At 40.3% G+C, this 27,804-nt stretch overlaps 1 protein-coding gene across 4 annotated transcripts in view; it reads right to left on the bottom strand.

The window, feature by feature from the left end:
- The window catches only part of NDST2 (N-deacetylase and N-sulfotransferase 2), a 133,433-nt gene that overhangs the window by 51,330 nt on the left and 54,299 nt on the right, over positions 1-27,804 (bottom strand). For all 4 annotated transcript variants that reach the window (XM_086752252.1, XM_086752249.1, XM_086752250.1 and 1 more), the window contains one exon: positions 1,078-1,138. The gene's annotated coding sequence lies outside the window, so the exon portion shown is untranslated. The remainder of the gene's footprint in view (positions 1-1,077; positions 1,139-27,804) is intronic.

A 27,804-nucleotide genomic window follows, 5' to 3' on the forward strand; every position in this document is an offset into this window, starting at 1 on the left:
ATACAGAGCAATCCAAGATATCTGTATAACGGAGAACACTTCAGGCATGAGACAGTATTTCAACCAGACTTGTCCTGCACACACACAAAGCCGAATAATTTCTGTTCTTTCCAAGCAAAGAATTTCAGAACCTTTCAATGGAGGCAAGACTTGACCACATTGTCCCTCTTCTACTGCACTAACTATAGAAACTTCCACTCTCAAGACAGGATTGGCCTTTTGGCAAGCATTGCAGTACCTGAAATCCATAAACATCACAGGAGTCTGAATCTCTGCAAGTTTTGCGTCAGCCACCCTGACAGAACTAGTGCTTTTTTGCTACATCAGAATGCAGTATTAAAAGATCTGTTGTAAATAAAGTCCACAAGAATTAACTTCCCTCACTACTCATCCAGACAGAACTGAGGGAAAAAAGTAGGACTTCTTTCCTTCAGTATAGAATTTAGATCAACCTATTATTTCTATTTTTAATTACATTTATAATATTTCCTGTGAGTGTAAGTCATGAATGCAGTTCCAGTACGCTGGGAGCAACGTGCATACAGTAATTTCCAAAGGGACCTTAGAGCTGTTATGCACGGGTCAGAGATTCTGTGAAATGCAAAATCTGAAACTTTAAAAGCTTTTTAGCCCACATTCCTCCAATTCCTTTTCAAAGGTAGAGTTAATGGATACTGAACAACATTGCCCCAGATTTTGCCCACAAGGTATGGAAGTAGTAACTCCATTTAAACAAAAGTAATATTTAGCAATAAGCAACCACCTGGTCCTATCTCACTCAGGAACTGCATCAGAAATTCCTTTCTGATCCAAATTAACTCATCTGTCACTTCATGCTGACAACTGTGTAACTGAAGACAAGACACATGGAATCGTCTCCTCTGCAAATCATCCTAATGAGGGGATGGAGGAGAGCAACTTCACACTGCATCATAAAAGTCTAGCTGCCTCCTCCTCTTACCTGATTTCTTGCCCCTTCTTTTGACATGAGACCACTCAAAAAGACTTAAGTAAGCTCTTCCCCTTACCAAATCCAGAGACGTCAGCCCACAAAAATGCAAAAGATTCTGCACTTACCTCTGATCACTATCTGGTGAAGGAAAAATACTCATCAGCTGCTTCTCTCAGGAACAACGTTCTGTTTTAAAATAAATAAAAAAGAAACAAGACTTTAAACAGTGCTTCTCTCTCTCTTCCCTAATGTTAGCCTCCATCCGTGTTTGTAAACATTTACTTAGCAAGAGCACCTTCGCTCTCCAGAACCAAGGTAACGATTACATTACACTAACCATGGCATGAGGACAGAACAAGGCTATGACAACAGCCCTGTTGGCACCGACTAGATGACGACGTAGGGTTGCACTGCAGCAGTCTCAATTGTGCAAGAGTGAGAAAAACTGGGGCAAGATGAGAAATGAGTAGTGCAGGGGGGAAAAAAAACCTCAACCAACAAACCAGGAACCAGGATTTAGAGGTAAACCACAAAGAAAAAAAAAGTTAACAGAACAAGCAAATGTGATCTGAGCTGAGAGAACTGGACATGCCAGCATAGTCCTAATGGGATTTCTCACATCTGTTCATTAATATCACTGCCTTTGAAACAGCCCACAAAGCAACCGGTAAGACTCTACCTTCTTTAGTCCTGGCCACAGCTAAACCAGTTCAGTAAAACTTCAGTGGTGTGACAAAGTCTCCGTAATCTATTGTCAAAGCCTTTAAAAGAGTGAGGACCATCAATATACAGCAAAATAAAAACAAACCACCAAAGGATGGAGTTACACCCTTCCTCCACCCCTCTACCTGGCTAGTGATCACACAGATGAAGGTTACTTTGTGACGTTAACTGAAGCTTAGGAAACTTCCGTGTGTGTACACACACACAGAGCAGCTTGCCAATGAGAGTGACTCAGCCGAGCCACCCAAACCCCGAAGAAGGGCACAGATTGGAGCAGGTTGGGGCTAAAAGGCTAATTTTACCTGTCGGACAGCCTCTAAAGGCTGCTCTTTCACACCAGCTGTGTCTCAGATACACAAGTACCTTCCTGTAGCTTTCCAGCTCCTCTAGACCTTGATGCGGCAAAAACTCTGACCTTTGAGTTTCCAGTAATCTTTAATACCTCTACAGCCAACTAGTAAACAAATAAGAACCCCACTTGCATTGTCTGTAAATACCACCAAGTGTGCCTAGCTCCCTGCCTTCCTTGCAAATTTACAAGAGCAAAATTTTCTCTTTTCCTTTTTACTGGTTAGATAAAGATTAGTTTGGAAAAAAAAGCACCTACCCTTCCTCAGCACACAACCTTCCTGTTTTATTTTGATCCATAATTCTTATGTTTCTTCACTAAACAGTGTGAGAAGGAAGAATGAGAAGCCCTGCATGGCTTCCACAGATCCCAGCACACCAGGGTGAACATCAAAACAGCCAAGTGCAACAGCAAAACTACAAAAGGGTGAATGTTTGATGTCACTGTATAAGGAATAGACAACTAAAGAAAGGTTTTTCACAGAACTGTGACAATCCAGTGAAACTCGCAGAGAAAAACAATCAAATTAGGAGGTTAATTATTAGCAGAATTTATACAATGGCAATAGATAAGACTCTCACAATGTCCACTACCCCCATGGTAATCGTTAAGACCCACACAAGCAGATACACCAGCATCCAACTACTGGCACTTAACATGTTTCCTATAGGGGTTAGCTGTCCCCTGATGTTTCACTGCAAAATGTCTTGCACTTTCTGATGCAAACTATTACCAAAGTGGCGACTTGGACCAAGATGGACTACTACTCCGGTCTAGGTGGTTTTACTCTCCAGAATACAGCAGACGAAAAAAAAAAAAAAAGCAACCAAAAAAACCAAAAGAATCAACAGATCAGAAATGCAGGGGAGACACTCAAAGGGGAACATAAGTTACAAATAATTTTCTCTTCAGCTTTTAAAAATGCAACTTGCCTGTGCATACAAAAGCTCAGGAACAGTTATATCAATGAGAGACATAAAGAGACTCCTGCTCTTTGCAATCCCAGTTTTCCATTAAGGCACGTTACAACTGATAGAAGTAGAAACACGACAAGGTAGGGTAAGAGGGGAGGCAGAATTTAACACCAGTTGAGTGGGGTAACAAGGAATTTAAACTGAACACAGTAATTGATAAGCAGCCAGTGATGAAACACAAAAAACAGAGTAATATTATCAAGTAGATAGATTCTTCCATCAGTAGAATATGACCAGAATCGGCCAAATTTTATTTCACTGCAAGATTTATTTTAAAGAACCTTAAACTAAAGGAGTGGTTTAAAGCAATACTAAAGGGATGACAATGCTGTCACTTCCACAGAAAGCCAAGTGAGGTGGCAAAAACCTTGCCTAACAATTTCCCATTTCCCTTCTCCATACATAATCACCTGCCTGTGTTGTCCATGAGAGACAAACAGATCTGTGTGTTTGGAAAGCCTTCAGCACAAAGTGCACGTTACCACCATTATCAACAGCTGCTAAACACCACCTCCCACATGCTTAACAGAGAAGGCAACACCACAGTTCTTCTCTAGGCATCAGAGCATTTACTAATGGAAATGAACCTCTGCCTAGCACACAAGTGATTTGGAAAGACATCATTAACTCCAGGACCATCATATCTTTTCTCGTGTCTGTATTTAGCTTCAAATTTACCAGCCGTAACAGCAGAAATTCCCACCTTATCCTCAGCCTGGGCAAACACCCCAATCACACCAGATAGACAACAAACAGTCCTACTCTGTATGTCTCTGTAGTAATTACACCAAAGAAACATGGCAGTTCTTAGTTTAAAATAAATAAATAAATAAATAAATAAAAAAGCCCGAATCAGAAGCACAGTGAAAATATATAACGATAAAGCAAACACTGGGAAAACACAAAGCTTGATACAGTCAAAATATGAAAAGATTTACAGAGACATCAAGAGAGAGCAGAAAGTCTTGCTTAGTAAATGGTGGACATTTTTAGTTAATTTCTGTAAAAGAATAAAACCCACAGGCAGTGGGTTTGCATTTCTTCCTGCACAACAAATAGTTTATAACATCACTGAAGGGGTTGTGCAGCTTTACAATTCAAAGCTGCACAAAGACAACAAAAAGCAAAGATGGTGTGATTTTTAGTGGGTACAGGCAGGAAGGACAGATAGACTGCAGCAATCAAACAGGAAAAAAGTGGAAAATCCACATAAAGAAGGGGGAGAGAAAAGGTGTAGAGCTATGTGGGAAAGAGTGAAACCAAAGAACAACAACAGAAAAAGTCACTGTCAGAAACTGTAAATGCTCAAGAAAGAAGCACCACGGAGAAAACTGCATTCCTGTCAGGATCTCCAAGGAAGTGAAAGAAATGGAAACCAGGCAGCAAGGATATACTTGAAACAGTTAATCAAGGACATTTGCCAGCCAAACAGATTACCTTAACACATATTGCTCCTCTATGGCTCACTCATGTGCATCCAGCAGAACTGGTTTGAAAAGCGAAATAGTCTTAAGCTCTTAAGTGAATTCATATTTCTGATAAGAGAAAGCAGTCTCATTTTCAAAGTTCTAGAAGTGATCTCTTAAATTCTTCCCCTCCTTCCTGTATGATGAGTTGCCTCCAACATCATTCAGCAGAGAAGCTTTCAACGCCAGAAGAAAAAGGCAGAGCCATCTGAGGAAGGAGAAGCATCGGTTCAATAACGTAAAGCAGATGGCTTAGCACGGTTCATCATTCAGCCAGTGCCCTACGTCAGATCTTGCGTGTCCTTATGGGGCATCACCTTGTCTGCGCACAACAAAGGAAAGGATTCCTCCCTATTATAAGTCTATTCATGGCATGGAAGGCATATGGCCCAGACCCCGACTGCTATCAGCGCTACTGTGCTTGCTTGCAACCGTGCTGCTCTGAAATGCCCACGACCCTGACTGCTCCAGCAGTCCAGTTTTCAGAATGGCCAATGCAAACAGTGAAGTGTTAAAACCATAATGCTGTCTTTGCCTCTGTCCTTTTCTCTCCCGCTATCAGCTAGCTGTATGTCTCCCAGCAAGTGCAAAAGCAAACCAATTGCAACCAAGGCCAATGAGAAAAAAGATATCACTAACAACCTTCTTCCCAACGCTGCAGCCTAGCAGCTAACATCATGCCATCTTTGGGAGAAGAAATTTGTAAAAAGATTGGGAATGACTACAACTAAAATACTGGGAAAAGATCTCTCCTTGTTCTCTCTTGTTTTCTGCTCTCATCACGTGGGTAGGAAGGAAACAGCTTTCTCAGCTGACGAACTTCCATTGCTACAATTCTCTTTTTCCCCTCTTTGTTTCTGACTGTTCCTCAATGAGCAAAGAATGGTTTCGAACAAGGAAAAGCTATGGTTTATGTATTAGACAGATAAATCTTAAAAGACTGTCAGTTTCCATCCTGCGACAGAGCCACCACCTCCTAACAGCAATGCTGTAATTAAGTTGATAGTATCGAGCATTCTCCGAATTACTGGGTTAATGCAGCAGAGCACTGTATTTAAACCTTTCACCCCATTCAGATCATTTAAACAATTCTGCTCACGGCTTGTTTAGGCTACTCCTCCCCAAAGCATTCAAAATTAAGAGCACCCAAAAGAACTAAAGACATCTAGTTTGGTACTAGTCTTTCCCTGGTCCTAATAAACCATGGCTCACACAGACAAAGCAATGCCTTATCTCTACAGCAGTCATAAAGCCATCGTTATCTTAAGAAAAATAGCACTTAAAAAAACAGCAAACAAATAACCAGATTAATGAAAGGCAATCATGTGTTAGGTTTTCAGGCAGACAGCCTGAAAAAACCTAGGAGGCCAAATCCCGCAGGAATGAACTTAATGTCAACAAAAAGTGATGTAAAGGCTTTGTGCCTAAATGGGGACACCCAATTTACAGTGAAGCTGACAGCTACCACGGAGAATTTCAAGAAGAGGGTCATTTATTTCTCTCATTTTATTTTTCCGTTAAATAAAGTAAATTAAGTCAGAAGTCTGCTGACTTTAAGTCCATGTAATTCCTTCTCTACATTTTTCATTTATCATCGTCAATATTTGATTTGGACAGTGTTGCCTCTTCAGGCTCCTTACGCTTACTTTTATCTCTGTCTTTTATCATAAAGTGAAGCGCACTCTACATTGCAGAGGAGATTCCTCCAATATCTACGATGATGGGCTGGGGGGGAGGGGGAGGAATTATAAACAGCTCTTCACTTAAGCACAAAAATGTGCCTAAAATGTTCTGAATAGGTATTTCCAAGTTACAGTTCAACCCCACCAAGGAACTAATTAAAACTAAAATTAACACAGTTCATTTTTTATAAAGGGGAAAACCGATAAAACAAATAATCTATATCCAAATAAAAGGTAGAAAACACATTTGATATGACTGTAAAGACACCCTGCAAAAAAGAAAATGGAGTTTTGCCCATAACTCAGTTCTAATGTGCCATTTAAACAGCTTTCCTTGTACGCACTTTGAGGTTGAGAGTAGTAAATTCCAAGATGCCCAGTAAGTGGCCGTAACACAGCTGGCTGTACAGAAAAGATACATAATGAGAAGAGGTATTCCATCCAATAAACCAAATAAAAATTACAGATGTAGGGCTTCTTCCTGGATGCAAATGCACAAAGCTGAATGAAATCCAAATCTGGAAGAATAAATATGGTATCCTGAAGCCAAACTGTGAAAACATAAGACTTTTTAGCAGATCTGCACCTGTTTCATTAGGTGCATTTTGCCTTTTTCAGTAGATTAGAGGAAGGAAATTTGCATACATGGAAACAGAGAAAACAGGTAAAAATAATTCATGCTTTCAGGGGAATGAGGGGAAAGAAGAAATCAAAACTCCTTACTCAACTACCTTTTACATGCTTAGCCAATGTTCAGTCCCAAATTCAGATTAGTCAATGCTCAGAAACAGACACGTATCTTCAGGATCTTTCCCTTACTTTGAGGTATGGTAGCTTGCTCTCTCTTTCCACAGTTTTCTCAATCTCTGCTGCTCACTGCTGCTGCTTTCCAAAACGCCTCTACACCCAGCCGCTGATGGCGAAGGCTCCAGGCGCTCTCAGCTGGTGAGGAGTGCACAAATGGTGAACAGACAGTTCCCTCCTCCCTGGGGGCTCCCAGTTGCCACCGAGGTTGGCTACATAAATGATCAAATCGGTCACCAAACCTTCCCACAAATGGAAATAGATACCTGATCCATCCACAGAAGTCTCCCCTACCATATGAGCCTGTTTGGAAGAATATTTAAATGCACTATTTTAACTCTGCCTATCATCCCTCTTCCTTTGTACTTTCTAGGATGCAGAGATAAAACAAGCTGGTATGCAAATCCATTTTGAAAGAATACGAACGATTTAGTTGCTTGATCCTGTTGTATATTATGCCTGGAAAAAAATCTTTCCATGAAACAGTAATTCTCTTCCTCCTTACTTTCCATGAGACAACGCTACAGATTGTGGCTACTGAGAGAATAGTGCCAGAACAATGTGAGGAGAGGAGTATCAATTCCTTCAACGCTACAGGTGCAAGAACTTGGCCATATCCTTTCACTCGGTCTTTTGAAGTCAACAGCCTGAGTGTGGTTGAATTATCAGGAAGAATGGCATCTGAAAAAAGGTACACATGATCAACCAACCTGAGTTCAAGGAATACCGTAAGGGCTTTGAGATTAGTAGTCAAAAAAGTCTGCAGATTCTCTAGGACTCTGAGTTACGATCAGGGAGAAGTGTCAGTACTTACAGATTGACTCATGGAAGCGAGACTAAAGCAGCTCTGTGTAGCATTGTTTGAGAGTCACTGACCCAGAAAGGCACTAAAGCAAAGCTGTACATAACACTCCCAGTGCAGGCACTCAGCTCTACGATCTGCTGCTGGAAGGAAAACACCGCGCAGAGCTCCACAAGTTAATAGTTCACATCAACAGCTAAGGGAACTTTTGTGCTTGCAATGAAACAAAAATTTCTACTTACTTTCTTAATTTCTTCTTATCCCTCAAGTTAAAAGCTCTCTGCTGCCTTACTTCTTATTCTACCCTTTCACAGTAATCCTGAGTCAATCAGTGACTAAATTCCCTGTGTTTTCATACAAACATCTGACTTTCCTGGCTTCACTGGAACATCAGTGAAGGCCCTCCTCACACTCCTGTCATCCCAAGAGACTGAAGTATACACAGCTTCGCCTGAGCATCACTTCAGAATAAGGCCACACTTGTGTTTTTAAGAGAGGCATCCAGCCAGCTGGAGGTTTCTTTATGGCTTCACTAAGTGCAAAGCATTTTAGACTTGTAGACTGAGCCAAAACCCCGACCCACCATGCCCTTCTGGGACCAACAATGTTCTTCTGCTACTTGAAAGAGAAAATATGTGAACTGTCAGTTTAAAAAGCACAGGACATGGCAATTGAATATTACCACTGTAGGACACTATCAAACAGTGTTTCAGTAGATGAAACACAGCAGGGTCTGGTATGCGGGACAAATTTTTTTAAGACTTTCAATCAACTCTGTTCCATTTTAAGGCAGGTAGAAAAAATTATGCAAAAGTAGACGCTTCAGTTTGAGTTTTAGACCACATTTACATGTCAGCGTGAGAATGTGATCTAATGCTTGTCACAGCCATCAGAAGTATTTCCACTGAACTCAACAAGCACAGAGTCACGATTTAAATTTATGTTGTGCTAGTATTTGTACATACATTTACGTACATGAACGCTACGCTGTACAGTATTATAATTATTTTTTTTGGCATAGAACTGTCTCAGTATTACAAATGAATCACAGCAAAGGGCTGAGGTTTTTTAATAATATTTTAAAACTTCTTTCTCCTTTGGGATCCAATCATAACCCATTCTCATCTCTGTAACAACATAGATTTTCATCTCACTAACGTTCTCTCCCGTCCTCAATACAAAGAGAATTTGCAAAGTGGATGACTAACTAAACCTCTTTCAGTTAAGGCTCATTCTGTTTAGGTGTTTTGACACTCCTAAGCTATATTTTTCTACTCATTTTTTGAAAATACATGTTCCTTTCGTTTCCACGTAGTTACGATAGACAAAGTCAGAGACAATGCCCTATCTGAGTTACCTCATAAATTAGCAAAAACGTCAAGGGAAACTGCCTTTTTTATTCTAGCAGTGCAAACAGAAAGTGCCCTTGTCCAGCCTTATTTACCAGACCATCTTGCTAGTGAACTGCATAACCCTCACACCGTGTCCTGAACATATCCATGCTCCTGCAGACCTAGGCAGTTGCAGATTATAGGGCTTTTCATGGGAAACACTTTTTTCTTATTCCTTCCCTTCAGCTTAACTACCAGTCCAACCTGAATGGTATAAAACAAGACAAAAGGCAAATAATTTCCCAAATACCAACACTCAAACTACTTTGTACTTCTAACCACTATTTTCTCCAGGCAAAGGCTCTGCCATCTCACCCTCATCCAGACTCAACTCTGACTCAACTGTCAAAAGAAAAACAGAGCTGTTTAAATACAACAGCATTTAAGTCTTGTGTCAACAGAATAATAGCAAAGCTCTCCCTAAAACAAGTCAAGTATAATTTTTCTGATTTACAGGACAGCAAAATTGAGGAACAGAGCACAAGCTTGGACATTTAGCATGTCAGCAGCAGAATCAGGAGTGTGAGGTCACAGGAACCGAGTTCACAGGCTCCGAACCACTGCCTTTTTGCCTCAGGAGCACTATTTTGTGCCCGCCCAAGGCAACCCCCCTGATTTTTTTTGCCCCACATAGAGCACAGGTGCTCTCTGAGGTTGCTGGCATAGCCAGGGCTGGGAGCAGCCTGTGGTGCTCTCAAAGTTGTGTCTTCCAGGTGTCATCCTTTGTCACCACAAGTATTAAATATCCAACATCCACTACAGGGCACCTCCAAGTGTTTACTAAAGGTAAAAGGTAATCATTTGATGCAGAAACAATTTCCCATTAAAAATCACTGTTCTTTGTTTTTTTCCTAGCACCTTCTTGTCAATTCCAGCTCGCCCTCAGTTACTTACTTTCCCTACCAAGGGACATCCCACGCTGCATCACAAAATTAAGGAAAACATTTTTTTTTTCAGCAACAAGAAGACCGATACCTTCTTACCACGCAGAACAAGAATAGTTCTTTTAACAAAATCAGATTATAGGTTATCAGAGTAATCTCTTCCTTGATTCAGTGGCGGCTGGATGACAATTTTCTGTCCTTTTTGCTGCCTTTCTTGTCTATCTCAGCTACACTCAAGCTAATAACCTCCTCATTAATGAAATTACTATGCCAAGGTACTGGCAGATGGTCCCATGTTCCAAGCACATCTTCCCATTCCCTCCCTCCCAGAAGTCCTAATCTATATACAGTGTAACTGTCACAAAAACATATGCTCCCTGACAGAAAGCTTCCCTTCCATTATCTCTGTACTCTAGGGGATTGCCCCCGAAACCTCACCCACACGAAGTAACTCCCTTCCTACTCAAGTCTCGGTTTCCTGTATGCCTGAAACCACACGCACCAGGTCCTGGCCAAAGAGCCTGTACAAGGCTTAAAATCCACGCTAAACTCTCTATAGTACTGTCTATATTCTAGTCCATTACTAAGCAAAATACATGTACACATACATATGCATATTTTTTTAAAAGTACTATATATCTCATATTTCTTACACATAATACTTCGACACCGTTTTAAGTACAGGTCCCTGTAACACCACCCGAGCCTTTCTCTTAGATGAAAAAAACATATAGTATAATTTATTACATTGGCTACCAGTAAATCTCTTGTGCAACACTTCCATTTAAATGGTGAGTGAGTCAGTCACTAATTGGGTATCTCATAGATCTTAAAATAATCTGCTTGCTTCATCTGCTGGCTCTCTCTCCACCATCAATTTAATCAGATTATTGTGACTGATGAATTCATTAATACAGCCATTGCATCCCGAGAGCATAGCAACTTCTAGAGAGAAAGTTTCAGGAAGGAAGAGCAAGTATCTCCCTTTTGCACATACAGACAGTTATGAGCACAGGAAAACATAAAAGCTATCCGTTCCCCAGCTGTGGGAAGGGCTGCACCAAGGTTATTTCTAGACACTTGGCATCACTGCAGTGGGCTTTGCTGGAGCTCCTCAGAGAAGGCTATGGGTATGATGGCCACAGACAGGCCACCATAATGTGATGGGTTGTTTTAGATCTCCAAATTGATTCTGAACCTTCTGAAAAACCATTTATTTCCAGAAAAGACAAAATGTTATTGTCAATTGCTCTCTGCATTTAATCCCAAGAGTACTGAACAGCTTCTCCCCATTGCAGATAGGGAAAGACACTAACAGAAAGTAGAAAAAGCTTCTCTTTAATCTTTCCTGTCTCCTTTTCAGCTTGAAGTTGAAAATCTTCAAAGTAAGGCCTTTTCTCATATTGCATAACACCTTAAATCACTCCTGATTGTCATAGGGAATAATTTAAGCTTAGTAACTCCAAAGCTGTCTACCTTACAAAAGGTGAAAGAGTTAGAAAGTACGTTAATTTCTAGACTGAAACAAAAAATAATAGGTTAAAATACACACAACAGTCAACAAGAGCGTGAGAAATATTATTTAGCCAGCAGTAAAAATAAAGAAATCATGCTTCTGTAGCTTTTGTTATCCAAAAATAAAGAATCCAAAGCACTTTGAGAGCACACCTTCCCAATCAATAAAGGAAAGGAAAATAGAAGGAACTTGGCACTTCCAAGGAAAAACAGTAACTGAGGAAAAGCATGCAACAGCACTGCTCAAATACCCAGGAGCTGTGACAGCCTGAGGAGGATGATATAAATGACCTCCACCTGCGCTCACTAACTGGCTGAAACTGTATTCGCAAGTGAGACAACTCTGCTTTGAGCTGTAACTTTATATCCTTCTAAAAGCATCATAAACCAGGTGAAAAACAAATTACTTAAAAATATGGTAAGACACCGAATTTCTAGGGAAAAAATCATAGTCTCTACCTTTTGCTGCCTGACAGAGCAACATCCAAGATGACACCGGGCATTTGAGGATCAAAAAGGCTCTTGGTGAGCGTCTGTCAAGGAGAATTTGGATGAGGATTACTTTGGGAGGATGGCCAGCCTGGTAAACAGCAGCAAGCAAATAGGAAAGGCTACTTGTTGGAGCAATGCACAATAGGTTTCCAGAAACTAAACACACCATATGTAATTAAAGCAATTTATTACAGTTATGTGGCTTCGCACATTTGCAAACACATTTCCCCCTTTTTAGTCTCAGAGTGATGTGCTTATTCATGCAAACCGAAAGGAAATATGCAAACAGTTTTGAAAATACAAGAATAAAGTGTGAGAATGGAACATTTGATATGGCATTATCTTGCAAATGCCTCCAGATTCCTTTCTGGTCACTGTGTGGGCAGCGCATTCCCAGGACAGAGTGCAGGGTGGGTGGGAGAAGGGGGACTGTAAAGCTATTGATGAACTGCATTTTGTCTTTTCCCACTGAGGTTCATTAGTGACCTACTGGAGCACTCAGGAGGAGGGAGGGCTTGCTCCGGCAGGAAACGCAGGCATAAGGAGCCTCCGACACCCAACGCACTGGAGGAGGCCGTGCCAAGGGCGCGCGGCCCTCTCGCTGACTCCATGCCCACACAGGGCCTTTTAATTGCTCCGCTCAGGCTGCCGGCCCGCTTTGCAATCTCTCATTTGGACGTACCATATGCGATCATTCAAGAGGAAAGTTAATCCATCACAATGAAGTTCTTACAAACCAGGCAGCCCTTTCCCCAGCCCCCGCATAAATAAAAATACAAGTTGCATTATCTTGATCGCCTAGGCTTTCCGCCTAGGAATCGCATTGAAGTTCAGAGATGTAGGCAACAGCTCCCCGAGACAGACAAACTGAAGAGGACAGAGGAGAACCTGCACTCACAGCTACGCTGACAAACAAGACCTAGGGGCACCCAGTGCCGTCAAAATAGAAACTGCACCTAGCTGCTGTAAACACAGGACATACATCTCCTTGCTGTGGAAATTCCCCGTCACATAGCACATTATTTTTGACAACTGAAGACACCAGGTCACAGTTTACTAGGAAAGGACTCTGCCCAGGATTTTTCTCTCGACCATCCTCTGCCAGCAGACCCTCCTTTCCCTGACTCACCAGTAAGGACCCTTCGTAGCACAGGGCAGCTCTATAACCAAGGCAATGTGACAAAGCGGGGCCCATCTGGAGCTCTGAGGACAGGGATAGATTTTAAAGTTGTGGTACAGAAATGATTGTGCAACTGCTGTCAAGTGGATGGCAAGTCCCCAGTACATAACTGGTGTAGGGTGGCTATGGACAGAACAGCACTGAATAGTGCCCACAAGGCGGGGGGTAAAGGAAAAGGGTGCGGGGAAGCCCAGATGGAGAATCTGGATAACCGGTTTATCTGCGCAGCCCATCATTACTCCAGGTATCCCTCACAGAAGAGGGATGTGGAAACGACAGCGCTGTGATACAGCCCTGTCTCCTTTCAAAATGTTCTCTCTGTGAGAGGCATCGAGATGCATTCATACACAGTAGCCGGTAAAAGAGAGTGTTTGGGGTCTTCTAAGTTCAGGGTTAATTTCTGTCCCATTTTTAGACTGGTAACATCTGGGGCTAAAGAGACTGATGTAGGATGAAGAATGGTATAAAAAAGAGAAAATTACTCTGCCATGTAAGGAGAGAACAACATAACAAGCAAAATGGAAATGCAGTACAATGACAGAAGCCACTAGGCTGTGATCACAGCCGTCTATAAACCAGAGTACATCACATTAATGAGGTAGGAAAAGATTTGTCATATGCAGAGGATTATATAGAGTCTAATAAAAACATTCTCTATTAAGAGAAAAACATAATCCAATTAGTGAGGAAACAACTTTCATATTATACAAATCACGGTACAAACCGCAGAACATAAATGGAGGAAAAATGGCACGTAACACTAACATAAAGCGAGTTGTCAATAAAATCTGATAAAATTGTAACACTGGCAAACAGCAAATATATCTATTTGAACTAATCAAATGTAACAGTAGGAAAAGATTTTAAAGATCTGAAGTAGCAAATGTTGTACTCTAAAGAAGCAGAAATGGTGGCGCAGTGAGTTTTTTATTTATAAACCTGACTTCTGTAGCTTGCAAATGAGTTGAAATGAAGGACTTGGGTTTTGTGCTGCATTCACAGAGCATCCAAAATAGCTGACACCTGATCTGTGATGAGGACTCTATGCACTTTGGCAATACAAACAAACTGTAATCCAAACAATAATTTCATACACATGTATTCCACTCAGAAGAACTGAATTAAGAAGAAATACGATGATACATTCTATTTAAGGTTAGTAACAGCAAAGTACTAAACAGTGAAAATTATAACCACTCATACTTTTTTTTAAACAGAGTCATAAACAAATTACTAACTCAAAAAAAGAGGAAAAACTAGACACCTTCATGAGGACACACTGTGTGCTCAGTAAGTAGTGACAGTAAAAAATGCAATAAAAATGTAAATTAAGTTATATTAAGATGTATATGGAACTAAAAAGTGAGCAGTACAAGAACTAACGTTTGCTTTCCACTGTGAAACACTGTTCAGTTCTCATCACTTCATCCTAAAACAACAGAAAAACATTGAAGTAATGGATTGAAATTGCCAATCGAAAAAAAAGTAACATCAAGGAAAACATCTGAAATCTCTTGGTTTTCTTCTCTTTTTCTTCTTCTTCTTTTTTTTTTTTTTTTTTTAAATCCAACAGCAGGTTTAAGGGGCACATGAAAAAATCCAAAACAGTCAAGAGGAGAGACCAGACAGATTAAGAACTATTAATTTGGTTTACCTTAATAAAAGAACAAGGGAATGCACAGTGAAACTCAGGGGTAAAAATTTGAGTAATTTTATATTGTATAATTTCGTGTCAGACACAATTATCCAGTAGTGCTTAATACAGCAATAACACTTGAAGACATAATATAATAAACATCTAGGAGAAGTGTAATATAATAATCTTCTACAGATTTTTTTTTTCTGAAACAACGACAGCTACTGTTGATAAGGGAAGGATTTTGAACCTTGATGGACACATGCTCTGATCCACTATGGGCAATGGAGAAGACACACTAGTAGCAGTTTCTTCTGCAGGAAAAACATGTTGTAAATTATATCACTGTAGCTACAGTGATAATAAGTCTTACGAAGTGTGCAAACACACAAACACAGGACAAAGAGGAGCTTATCACAGTCTAAACTTAAGAAAAGAGACAACAGAAAGATGTATAGGCAAATCTGCCACAGAAGATAAGACAACAGTAATCAACAATAGTTGATAATAACTTTTTTTTAAAATCAAGGAGTTTTTGCAGGTATTTTGAATATTTCTAGAGATTTTCCTAAATATAAGGGGTAGAATGGGAAGGATGATACTTAGACAGTTTACGAAGTACAGAGTGGAAGCTGTAATCACTGACCTGAGATAAAAGAAGCTATATACTGCTACAGAAGGGAAGATATATTACTTATTTTTTTTTCAAGTTCTTATGCTTATTGCTATATACGCAGATCCCTTCACTTTAGGATCCCTTTCAGTCCAAGAACCCATATCAGCGACAGAGGTAGCAACCATCGCCAACAGCATCACCACTACCTCCCATTTTTGGTTCTGCAGAAAGCATGGGGAGACAGAAAAGATAATTTTTGCTATGTGCCATGTGTTGTTTACCAGTACTGCGGGTGGCTGATGTCAGGCAGGAACAGCTTTAAGGAAAAAAAAAACAAAACAAAACCAACAAATCCCTAAAATACCACCAGCAAGAAAAGAAACACCCTAACCCTGTGCTCACATGTTTTCACCTTTACAACTCTTTCAGCTTCAAAATGAGACAACAGTCTTGCAGGCAGTTTGTTCCACCTCTTCTGGCTACTATCTCACCAGAAATTACTCAGTTGGTACAACATTTTCCGGTCTCGAGGTGCATCAGGGGATGGCTGCTCCAAGAGATGAAGAATGGGAGACCCCAAGGCACTTACTGGGCGCAGTCCCACCATATTTGAACATTGCAGGCAGAGCTGAGTGGTGGTGACAAGGTCCATTGACAGTCCCGAGCAAGGAGAGTGATGAAACAGACCCAAGGGGTCTAGTTAGGAGCAAAAAGAGATGGAGCCAGGAACAGGACAAGACAGAAGACAAACTGTCTACAATATAGGTTCACAGTCCATCTAGGAAACAGCGCTGGAGACAAGCACACCTACAAAGCCACGCAGGCCAGGACTGAAGGCCTAGGCCTGAGCTTGAGCTGGACCCCTGGGGAAGCAGTGTGCAGGCAAGGGTCTTGAATGAAGCTTCTCAGGGCATCAGTGCCCTGAGCACTGATGCTTAGCTAGTTTCTGCAACCTCTGAGTGCAAGCAAGGGCTATGCACATCTGAAGGAACAGATAGATGATGTGCCAAAGATGTGGTATCAAGGGTGGTTTATAGTCACACATTCTACTGTCCCCACGGGAACATATACAAAATTACAGATCTCTGAAAGTGGTTTTCCCTATGGGAATATACAGAAAATGACAGATATTTGAGAGCAGTTTTCCTACTAATTATGTAAACATATTCCTGTCAAATAGTGGAGGGGGGAAAAATACTTTTTCCCCACTTCAGTGCACTGGAGTGCTCTCCTGTAATTGCTCTTTCACCCCGATACTGGCCTCTTTACACCAGTGCAATCTCCACTCAACCATATCTTAAAAGGTCTGAAGCAGCATTGTGCCTCCAGCAATCACGATCCCAAGAGTTCTAAAACATGCTTGACAATACAGGCAACACAACTGCACGCTCTTCTTCAGTGCTCTGCTGCTGTCTCTCACACCCTCTTCAAAGACGGAAGGGGAACCTCACCTGAGAGAGAAGGCAGCCCTGGAAATTAGAAGAAAGGGGAATAGTGAGGAGGTATGACATGAACAAGGAACAGCAAACCTAAACAGAAGATAAAAATCTTCTGGACCAATTCCTTCCACATAAGCAGCACTGGGCTTGTCTACACTGATACTCTTTGTTAAAATCTCCTCTGTTTCACTGCTGCCAGTGCCCGCAGGGCTCGCAGGGTGAAGTGCTGCTCTGTACCAGTTTCCCAGGCACAGCCATTACGCCTGTACGCCAGTTCAAATGAAAGATACCAATTTCCCTCTTGCCTGGGATTTCCTTGCTTTGAAACACTTGACAAGCACAGTTCAAAATTTAAAACCATAAACACAGGCTCCTCTGCATGTTGGAGGGAAAAATCTCAGCCCAAGAGCTGCATTTCACATGTTCAATTAGGCCATGAAGAAAAGTACTATGGATGCAGAAAAATAACAGCTTTCTGTGATTTGTCAGGTTTTGCCACAAAAAACTTCCATAATTATTAAATTTTCGATGAAAAATCATACTCCTAAATGTTTTTTTTTGTCAAACAGCTTAAAAAATGTAAAAGCACAAAGTTGTTATCAATTTTCAGCCAACAGTTACAACACACCAACCTCTACTTTTACTCAACAAGGCTCTAACTTCAAAGGCTGCTTAAAGCTATTTAAATACCAACATAATTAAGCATAGCAGGCACGCTGAACACTCAAATGGAGCCAGCATGCCTTATGCGAAACCCAGTCTCTGCGTTTCCTCCCCCTTATTTCCCAGGCTGAGCTTGCCTGTCTTCAGAGCAGGACTTTCCTGCCACACTTCTGACAGAGAGGAGTGGTGTCTCCCTGCTCTCTCATCCCCGGACTATTGCTTTTTATTTCCCCATCTCTTCCCCTTTCTACTAACTGCAATGGAGGCTAAGCACACAGCTTCCTTGTTTCAATTGCACCCTTACCCCGGTGGCTCTGCAGGCACTTTGGCGACTGTGGACAAAGGGAACCGAAGGCTGGACTGAAATCCAAGCGTGGCTCTCCTGCAGCACAGCCAGCAGTGGTGAACGGAGAACCTCGCTACCACTGACTGAGCTGTGGGACACAGCGGGGTTCATGCCTGACTGCACCTGCTCAGGCTGTTTTAGAGGCTGCAACACTACAGAGACTTCTTTAAATAAGCAGCATACAAGGAATCTGAAAGTATTACCTTCAGAAGGAAAAAAAACAATACAGAATTTTTGCAATCGTTCACAACAATAACCAAGAACAGAACTATTGTAAAAGGCTGGGTCTCGTAAGATGGCAGGCAAGTGGTGGAAAAGCCTGGACTGCTAAAGCCCTTCCACAGAGACCTTCTGGAACTCCCAGCATCTTTTTCATTGCATTTGTAACCGATCATAGATCTTGATTGACACTGAAGCAAAACATAACATGAAGAAAACTATCTGCCATCAGCAATGCTTATAAGGAAACATTGTAGTTGAACCAATGTCAAAAAGTTTAACGGTTTAACCATCAAATGCTTAGCATACTTTAAAGGTAAGGCAAAACTTTCAGCACAGTTTCTCAGTCATCACTCAAAGGCTGCTATTAGTAACATTTGGATCTGAAGAGCATTCAGTAGTATATATTGCTGATATCTGCCAGCAAAAGAAATGTTTAGTAGCCTGAAAAATGTCCAAAGGGTAAAACTGCAACAGCTCATTTAAGATGCAGCTATGAGGCTGCACAATCAGGAGTGCAATCCCAGGGGAAAAAATCTTCACAATATTTTTTTTTTTTTTTCCCAAAACTCTTTTCCTTTTCTTAAGAGTCCGGAGTGCAGTTACAATACTCAGACTAGTACTAATCACTGTGTTTTATGTATAATTTTCCTCATGGTCCTTATTGCTGTGGCCCAAACACTTTTAGTGTCTTCTGAAAATCAGAGCATGGAGAGATACACTGTTCACTGAGACTCTTTATTCCAGACTGCTGGACTCCAAGGCACAGTCTTTTAATCAAACTATTCTTAAGGCTTATGTCAAGTGGTAAATGCATCAAATTCTTGGCTCCAACAAAAACCAAACAACTCCCTCCAACCTAGAAGACATGCATGTTCTAGGATAAAATTTTCAGAATTGTCTTTTAGGTAAAAGCCACCGATTTTGTGCTTCTAAGTGATAATTTTATTTTTAAAATATTATGATTTTCTGTATCTGGGAAAGAAAAAGGAGGAATCTAGACATAAAGAGTCTGTAAGCACATTGGGAAATTGTGTTCTCTGCTCACAAGTTAACCAGTACTTGGCACAGGTATTGCATTTTTCCACCACGAGTTATCCTCCCTGCCTCCAAAGTAATATATTTTAGTCCCATCTACAAAAGGTACATACGGTAAATCGAAGTTTAGACATCCTTAAGCTTATACACCAGCAAAGGACTTCTATTTACAACCACTTTCTTCACTCCCTTCTCAAATTAACTCTTAGCCTCCGAGTGAGGTCATTCTCCAGTAGTTTGCAATGATCTGTTTTACATTCTGGATACTTGCTGTGAAACCTCAGAGGAGCTGGGGGACAGACAGGGAGTCAAAGCTGGATATAAGAGACCACTTCAGCATAAATATCCCAGATTAATTACCAATATAGATCCACTGCATTACAAGCCTCCTGTTTTTCAACCCTTCCTAAAGGCCCCCTTGAGCACGCAGTCCTACTGTACGTAATGACGGGATAAGTTAAAAATGGCAAGAGGGAGAGGAAGAAAAGAAGAATCCTAAATATAAGGCGTTTACCCAAGGAAAGGTAAACATGTTCAAAGAAACAATCACAAACTCAATAACATCTAGAGACTCAAGCTGGAATTCAGGTATGGATTTCTAGTACCTGATCTACAAACCATTGAGAAGTCTTGGCTACTACAGTCAGTCTTAACACGCCAAAGCCTCCTACAGCAAAGCCTTCCATAGCATCACTGGAAAGCTTTGAGTACTAGCTCGTCTTGCAACTGTAAGACATATCTTCTTTTGAAACTTGGAAGGTATACTCTGACAAGGAAGGATAAGGCAGAAAGGGACCCCAGGACTTACATATAGGTTCAAGCAGCCTTTGTATAGCTTCACTGCAGAGTACTTTTGAGCACTTTCTTAGACCAGTTCAGAGTTGAAATCGGTTTTCTCCTCTCTCAGATACGCTTCTATCACCTCAACACACTGCCAAAATTATTGCTTTGGCAAGAAACTTTCAATATATCACTACAGGGTTAATTTCCTTTTACCTTCTACTATCACACTTGAGTGCAGAGTGCTCAGCTTGGCTAAAAGCTCAAAGTGCATGAATAATGTAAGAGGACTCCACTTCGAGGACCATTAATACCTCAGAAAGCCTTCACTAGATCTCTCACCAGTTCTCACTTGCCCTATCCTTTATTTCCTTTAAATGTTACATTACCAGTGCTAAATCAAACTCAAAGCTCTCACATCTAGCACCTCCCCACCAGCAATGCAGCACGGGGACTACAGGGGCTTAGGAGCCAAAGAGGGACCAGGAGGGGAGTGGCCCCCGCAGCCTCCTGGCTACACCAACTAGCTCCTCCACCTCTCAGCCTGATGTCAAGTGCTCCTCAGCTTCTTTAACTTTTGCCTTCAGCACCGAAATATTACATCCTTGGTTTAAGGAAAATCGCTCCAACTGCCTTTGAGTTACATAAAGATGTAATAAATGCAATAAATAGTTTTAATATTTGGAAAAAGTACTTTTTGTTTCAAGGATGGCTGAAATCCAACTGAACTATTCACCTTGTAACATAACACGGACATCAGCCTTACTAGATGGCCCATGTCATAGCGAGCTTGGGAAAAATTTGCAATAAAATGAGTTGTGGTTACAAGAAAACTCAGCTAGGTGCATGCAGAGGGAAACTGTGAGTCTCAACATTATCTGATGAGCCACAAACTTGATACGTCACACATCTACGAAATTACATATAGTTCTTAATTGAATAATTCCAAATCAAATCAGGAAAACACAACCAGAATTACAGGAAATACTGGGATGTTGGGCAAATTGCCTTCAGTGTCTGCTCTCAGTTATGCTATCTGTAAGATACATCAATAAATGTAACCATTAAGTAAATGCAAAACATAATTAGTCCAATTCTTAAACAGAAAAAAATTAGGCATGGACTTGTTTGGTGCCATGTGTCAGATATCTGCTTTGCGCTACATTGCGACTATAATACAATTTCCAAATGCTGGAAAGGCTGCAAAATGGGAGCTGGAAAAGCACATTACAGGCAAAAAATTTGAACTCAGAAAGTTCTTAGACTTGCATATGCACAATTATGATTTGTATCAGTTTTCCCTGCATACATGAACTGAAGTATCAAAATACACAAAAACAAATTGTGAGGACTTAGGGAGGAATGTCTTAACCCCCAGCTACGAACCTAACACTACATACAGAAAAAAAAACTGTCCTCCACACTTCAGTTTTCAGTTAGTTTGGCAAAGACCACACACCAGGAGTTTTAAGCAATGCTGCAATTAGAAACCAAAGAATAATTGAAGGGAAAGAGTAGAAATCACAAGTATTTTTTGTGGTGATAAAACAATTCTAAAAGAAAATGAAAGAGGAGAGTGTAGAAGAGCACTAAAGGTTCTAAGACTGGTTGGTAAAAGTAGTCTGAACCCGCGGCCTGAAATATTAAATATCTATAGAGCCATCTGTTCCAGCCTTCAGAGGGTTAACTCAAACCTCCTTCTGCAAGCTATACAAACTGGGTTCTGTGTTAGAAACCACTAGACAACTATTTTGTCCTAAACACTAAAATTGTAATACAAGACATCTGATGCAGTTATAAAATGTCCTGTAGCTCTTTAAAATGTATAAATTTGCTTTGGTCATTATATTACCTACTATGTTTTCCAATATCCTACATGACTGGGCAAAATGCTTTGAAATGAAAGATGCTATGTTAAGTGCAAACAGTCCTGCTGTTTGGAGATGCTATAGTGGATGGCTCCTCTAGTGAGACATCTGCTAGGGCCACATCACCGTGAGTGACAATGTTGATAATCAAGACAGTATTAACAAATTTTAACTTGTGTCAAGTAGCTTAATGGTAAATTACTGAATGTTAAACAGACAGGGAATTTTACACTCTCGTCTTTCAATAAACAAAGTCTTGAGTAAACAAAAATGTATAGTTTGTCTTGAGTAAACAAAAATGTATAGTTTCTTCAATGTGCAGTCAAAAAAGAGCTAGATACAACTAGAAAGAGCTGAAGTCAAGCAATGTAAGACTCAAAATCATAAACTTAATTTTAACTTTTAAAAAGGTTTAGTACTGGAATGCTCTTCATCTTTGAACTAAATACAAGACCTTTAACAAGAGAAGTACCTCCAGATTTTCTTATACTTAGAAAGTAATAAAAGGTATTTTAATTAATTTCTGCTTTTGTACATATATGGCATTTCTGACTTGGATATTTAATCCTGGACAGCTTTTTACATTTTATATGGATAAGCATCAGTGAGTATCTGGCCTTAGCACTGTAAAGATGGCTACAAACAATGTGCCTTTCCATAAGTCCGCATTATGTAGTTTCATCCATTAGTCATTGATTTTGCCAGTCAATACATCCACTTACTATTTGTCAGAGAAAAATATAAAACTCCTAGCATCCTGAATCAAAACTACTAGGAACTAAAATACTGATGGTGAAGAGCCACCACACTCAGATGTCAAGCAGAAGCCTCTACTGCAAAAGCACAAGATAGTGACAGACACTGCTTTAGATATTCACTCTTAAAGGAAGGGGGATTCTGGAATCCAGTATTAATAATATAATTAATAATATAATTGACTTGCCTGAATTTTAAGTTATTCCATAATACACTCAGTTAGTGAATGTGTCAAGAGCAGAACAGCACTTAGCACTTACTACAACACTCCCTAGAACATGTAATTCCTAAGAAAGGGAAGAGTAAAGACAACAACAAAAAAAATCACAGGGAACATCTCAGTACCACAAATTATATGCTCTGTAGGAAAATATGACAGTTTACTTCCCAGAAGCAGGATACTGGTGAAGATGTAAAATAAAACAGTTGAAAAAATAAAGCAATTGTATTTAGGCTTGGGTTAGGCACACATATAGGAAGAGACTGCTTTCTTAATTAAGAAATCACTTAATTTCTTAATTAAAAAAGCCAACACCAGTAAGATACCAGTATCAAACCATACAATTCTGTTCTCATGTACCTTTAAATGATAACAAGAAGGGGCTGATTTATGGAACTATTTAAAAAACTGAAAGCTTCTTAGTCCTTCACGGAGCAGCAGATATTGAGACTGGCATGTATAACTCAGTTTGAAGGGAAGTGTCTTGCTACCTGCAGGAGGTACCATGCCAAAGAGGTGGCTTAACACTTACTTCCTATTTCAGTGGAGCAATTAAACATAACATGTCCCCTCCGCACAATACTAGGACAAACGCTGTGACAGAAGAATCGGTACCTTGATGTGATGTGCACACAAGAAGTGTCTTATGAGCAGGTGGACAGAAGAATGTACACCTGGTCTTGTACTGTGCATGAACACATGCATGAAGTGGACATGGCTCCTCCATGATTACAAGAGCACATGCAAAGGGCTAAAATGATCATTGCTGATGTCCTAGTCCCAAGGCCTTTCATTTGCAGAGCTCAGAAAGAGCCATGACTTTCAACACAATCATTTTATTAACGCTTAAACCCCACTATTAAGTAGGACTCATTCCTTCCACGGTCACTTCATAAACACAGCAGCTCTGCCAAGAGTCACGCTCTCCCCATCCTACTCCTTTCACTCTTGACCTGTGCAAGCTGGAATCTCAATAGGGGACAAGAAGGTCAAGCTTTTCCACAGGTTTAATTCTCAAAGTAACAGCCACCTTGAAAGGGGAAAAAAAAAAAGTGTGTTGTTGCTGTGGAAATAGAGCACAAAAATACTCCTATTAGACCAAGTACCTCTTTGAGGATCAAGCACACCACTGAACAGTTACGGGCTCTTGTCCTAGCATGCAGGAATGGTTAGGACAGGGAAAACAGTCAGCCCAGATGTCTCTACCATCACCCAGATATCAGACCTGGGACAGCTTTCCAAAACTGAGTCCCTCACTACACTCGGTGAGGAAATGTATCTTGTTTGTGAAAACTATTACCATCACATGAAGGCCCTGAACAGGGAAGAGGATAAACTTCACAGCTTGCTTAAATTCTTGATACATGTATTAATACAGAATCCAGGACACAGTGTTTAACAGAGGACTGCAGAAATGCCTGGGCCTGGCCCAAAAGTTTACAGGCTGAATTCAAAAGCAATGTTGGTGAATGGTAAAGAAGAAAATTAACCCACATCCTAGTAGAGTTCTTCTGTTCCTTGTTCCCTAAGAGATTAAAGGGAATAAATAGAATGTGATAACGTAATTAAAGACTACATGATAATTAACACACAGAAATGTCTGAAATAAGACCATGTGGGCAAACTGAGTATCAGACTACTCTAATTTTTGAGTGACCTGACTTTAAAATCATTCCTGTGCATAAATCTACAGTTTTGTTCCTTTGAGATTCCTTTGAGATTCCTCAACATTCCCTTTGAGATTCCTCAACAGTGTAACCTGTTCATACCCTGAACCACATGAACAGTAGGAGACTGTAAGAGTCTAAGACAAATCAGTAAGAGAGAATACTGTAGTTAAAAACAGTATTAATGAGAACACCACATACACAAAAGCCACCTCCAGGTTTTCAGAAAGAAAGGAGTTGCCAAGGGTCAGCATTAGAACTCCTCCTCCTATCAAAGATCAGGTGAAACCAGCAACCACTAGCTATCTGATACTCTAAACAGTGATTTTGCTAGGACATTTTAAACATCAGACAGAGATGGGAGACGACTCCAACAGGTTAGAAATTTGTTTAGTTTATCAATGCTACCAGACATTAATTCCACCAACTCTGAATTTTATACCCTTCCTTCTCATCTCTGCAAAACATCTCATATTAAAAGAAACTGGACATTGGCAAGCTGGAAGAATGATTTATTTTACAAGGGTGTTGTTAAGCTTAATTCATGTTTGTAAAGCCCTTTGTATTGTGCCTTTCATCTACTGTGGGAACCTCGCAGTATTATCAATAAGGTCTTTTCTACAGTAGAAAGGCTTTGCTAAAATAGCTATACTAGCAAATCTGCCTAGTTGAGATGTGGTTTACACAGGCAAAAAAGTTATTTTGCCAGAACAGCTAATACGAGTTCCCCCAAAAAACAAGCTATGTGCAGAGGCACATTTTTGGTAGTACTGAACTGAATCTAGCATAGAATATGTTATGTCAACTAAGGGTGATTTCTGCAGAATTTCAAGAAAACACAGTTATATTGGCAAAACCTTGAAGGGTAGCTCTGACCAAGGTATTCTGGAGATTGCAAATGAAGAACGTATATTTACTGCTTCCACAATACCAAGCCTGTGCATTGACTTATTCATGTCCATGAGCTAGAAGCAACAGAGCCCTCTGTAAAGAGATCCCTTCAGCAGCAAATGCATTTGACTTTACTATTCCATACAAAATAATTGTTGGGTTATTTTTTTTTTCCTTTAAGAAGCAAGAAGCCAAAGGAATAAAGACAATTCAGATAAAGCCTTGGTCAGATATATTCTGTCAAATAGAACAGAATATTAACAGCACTAGAATGAATGCCTAGAAACTACTTACACAACTGCAACGAACACAGACCGTGCTACAGGAAACTAGTTCATGTGATGGTCATTTTTAATGGTGCTACTCATTATTTTCTATGCAAGACTCCAGTTTTCTCACTCAAGTTTAAAACAACATCGAATATCCAATCCAACTGTTGTTTGTCTCCTAACAAAGGTGGAAAGGTGTCATGACGCCAGGTTCCCAAATGACTACTTGCCATTTTTTCCAGTTGTGTTCAGCCTTATTCTGAGCTGCTTAGGGTGGCAGCCTGCAGCTATCAGCAGTAGTGCATTTACATTTTGCCTTTCAAAATTTCCACATCTTGCTAGAAGTCTCTCACAAATCTTACCACCTAAAGGCTTGCCTACACAGGGAAAGGAAACTTATCTGTTTCACATCTCTGGAAGGCTTTTCTCTAGTAGATAGCTGTATTTATTTTAGAGGTGTGTCCCTCGATATCCATCTGCAGTAGTACACAATTTTCTAACATCCACAGCACCAAAGCAATGCACTACAGCGCAAGACTTCAGCAGAGTCATGTTTAAATGTGTGGTGAATTACAAACTGGCTAAACATTTTCCCACAAACTGATTTGGATCAGATATGCTTGAGTTTTGAATGGAACTCAAAATTCAAAGACAGAAATTGCCATAGTTAAGGGAAGCAAGCTACTTTTGTTTTCCATATGAAATATGGCTTCATTATCAAATTTTAAGCAGGTGTATTCAGTTGCTTTCCACTGAAAAGTAAAGCTAAATCTACTTTAAAGTAAAATTAAACATGAAACTCGATCTTCTCTGCTATTGAGACAAATTAGAAAAAGACTAGCTACCATAAACTAATCAGTAACCTATTATTTACCAACATAGCACTGTAGAATACACAGCCCACATACCAGAACTACCTGATGCAGTTTTGTTACACCTAAGAATTATTTATGTGACCTCTGAAATGACAAGCATAATAATAAGCAATAATTTACAATTGCTACATGTTCTCTCAGTCACTGATGTACCTGTCTATATAGTACGAAGAACAGCAATGACCTAAAAACTAGACTCGACAGTTCCAGACTAGGCTTGAAAAGAACAAGGTTCAAATGAGAGCCAAAATACATGAAATCTTTTTGCAGATTGGCTAAGCTATAGACTACCAAAAGCCTGGTATTTCCTGCTTTCAGTTAAGAAGCACTTCCTTGTCATGAGAGCATTAAAAAAAGCTGAACCACGTTTCCTTTTTCTACCAGCATACACTTTGCACATAAGCAGCTGTTGCTAATCAAAAAGAGTTAGGTATTAAGACTTCATATGACATGAAAAGTTACATCACAACCTTCTTTCAAAAACTATAAAGACATTTTCCTCACTAGCTCTGTGCCATAGGCCGGACAGCACTATAGCATAGCAACCATGTACCCCTTCATCCTCCATTGCACAGCCCGTTGGTGTCATTAAAAGGTCTGTATGAAGATCAAGGACAGAATATGGCCACGTCGTAGTTCAGCCGCTCTGTTTCTTCCCATGCCACTCTTCTCTGTTTTAGCTCCTTCTCGTCTCTTCTTAACTGTCCTCTCTCCTTAGCCTCTGATCAAGCTGACCGAACCCCTCATTTCTTTTCAGGAAGAAACCTCATAGGGAATTTGAAGGATTCAGTGCATAATCTTTCCGTACGCCCTGCGTCCTGCCTACACAAAACTGCATCCTTGCTGAGCACATGCTGACAGTGAAGTTCAGCTAAAGTATTTGGAACAAAAATCTAGGAGCAAATATGCGGAGGCTGAGGCCAGGCTTCCCAGTGCAAGGTCACCTACTCTGAAACATCCTTCCATCACTGACAAAGATATCCCACATTTATCACTCTCAAGTACAAGTACACTTTAAGGTCAAAGTTTCTGCAGGGGCAGAAATGAAATTTAAAAGGCAGAAACAACAGCTACTTGGCATGATCAGCTGTTCTGTTCTACACTGAAGCAGGATGTTGCAACTATAAATGAAATGCAGTTAAATGATGAGAAGCTCACCTCTGCTCAGACAACTGAAGCATCCTGGAAGGTATGGGAAGACTGAGGCTACATGTTTTCAGCAAGCTCACACAAATAAGCTCAAGATGTTGCTTTTGACCTTTGATGCCCTTCATGATTTGTGTCCTGAACAATTAAGGTCAGGAAAA

Source organism: Chlamydotis macqueenii, chromosome 7 (genome assembly GCF_036417535.1).
Source record: "Chlamydotis macqueenii isolate bChlMac1 chromosome 7, bChlMac1.mat, whole genome shotgun sequence".
NCBI classification, from domain to species: Eukaryota; Metazoa; Chordata; class Aves; order Otidiformes; family Otididae; genus Chlamydotis; species Chlamydotis macqueenii.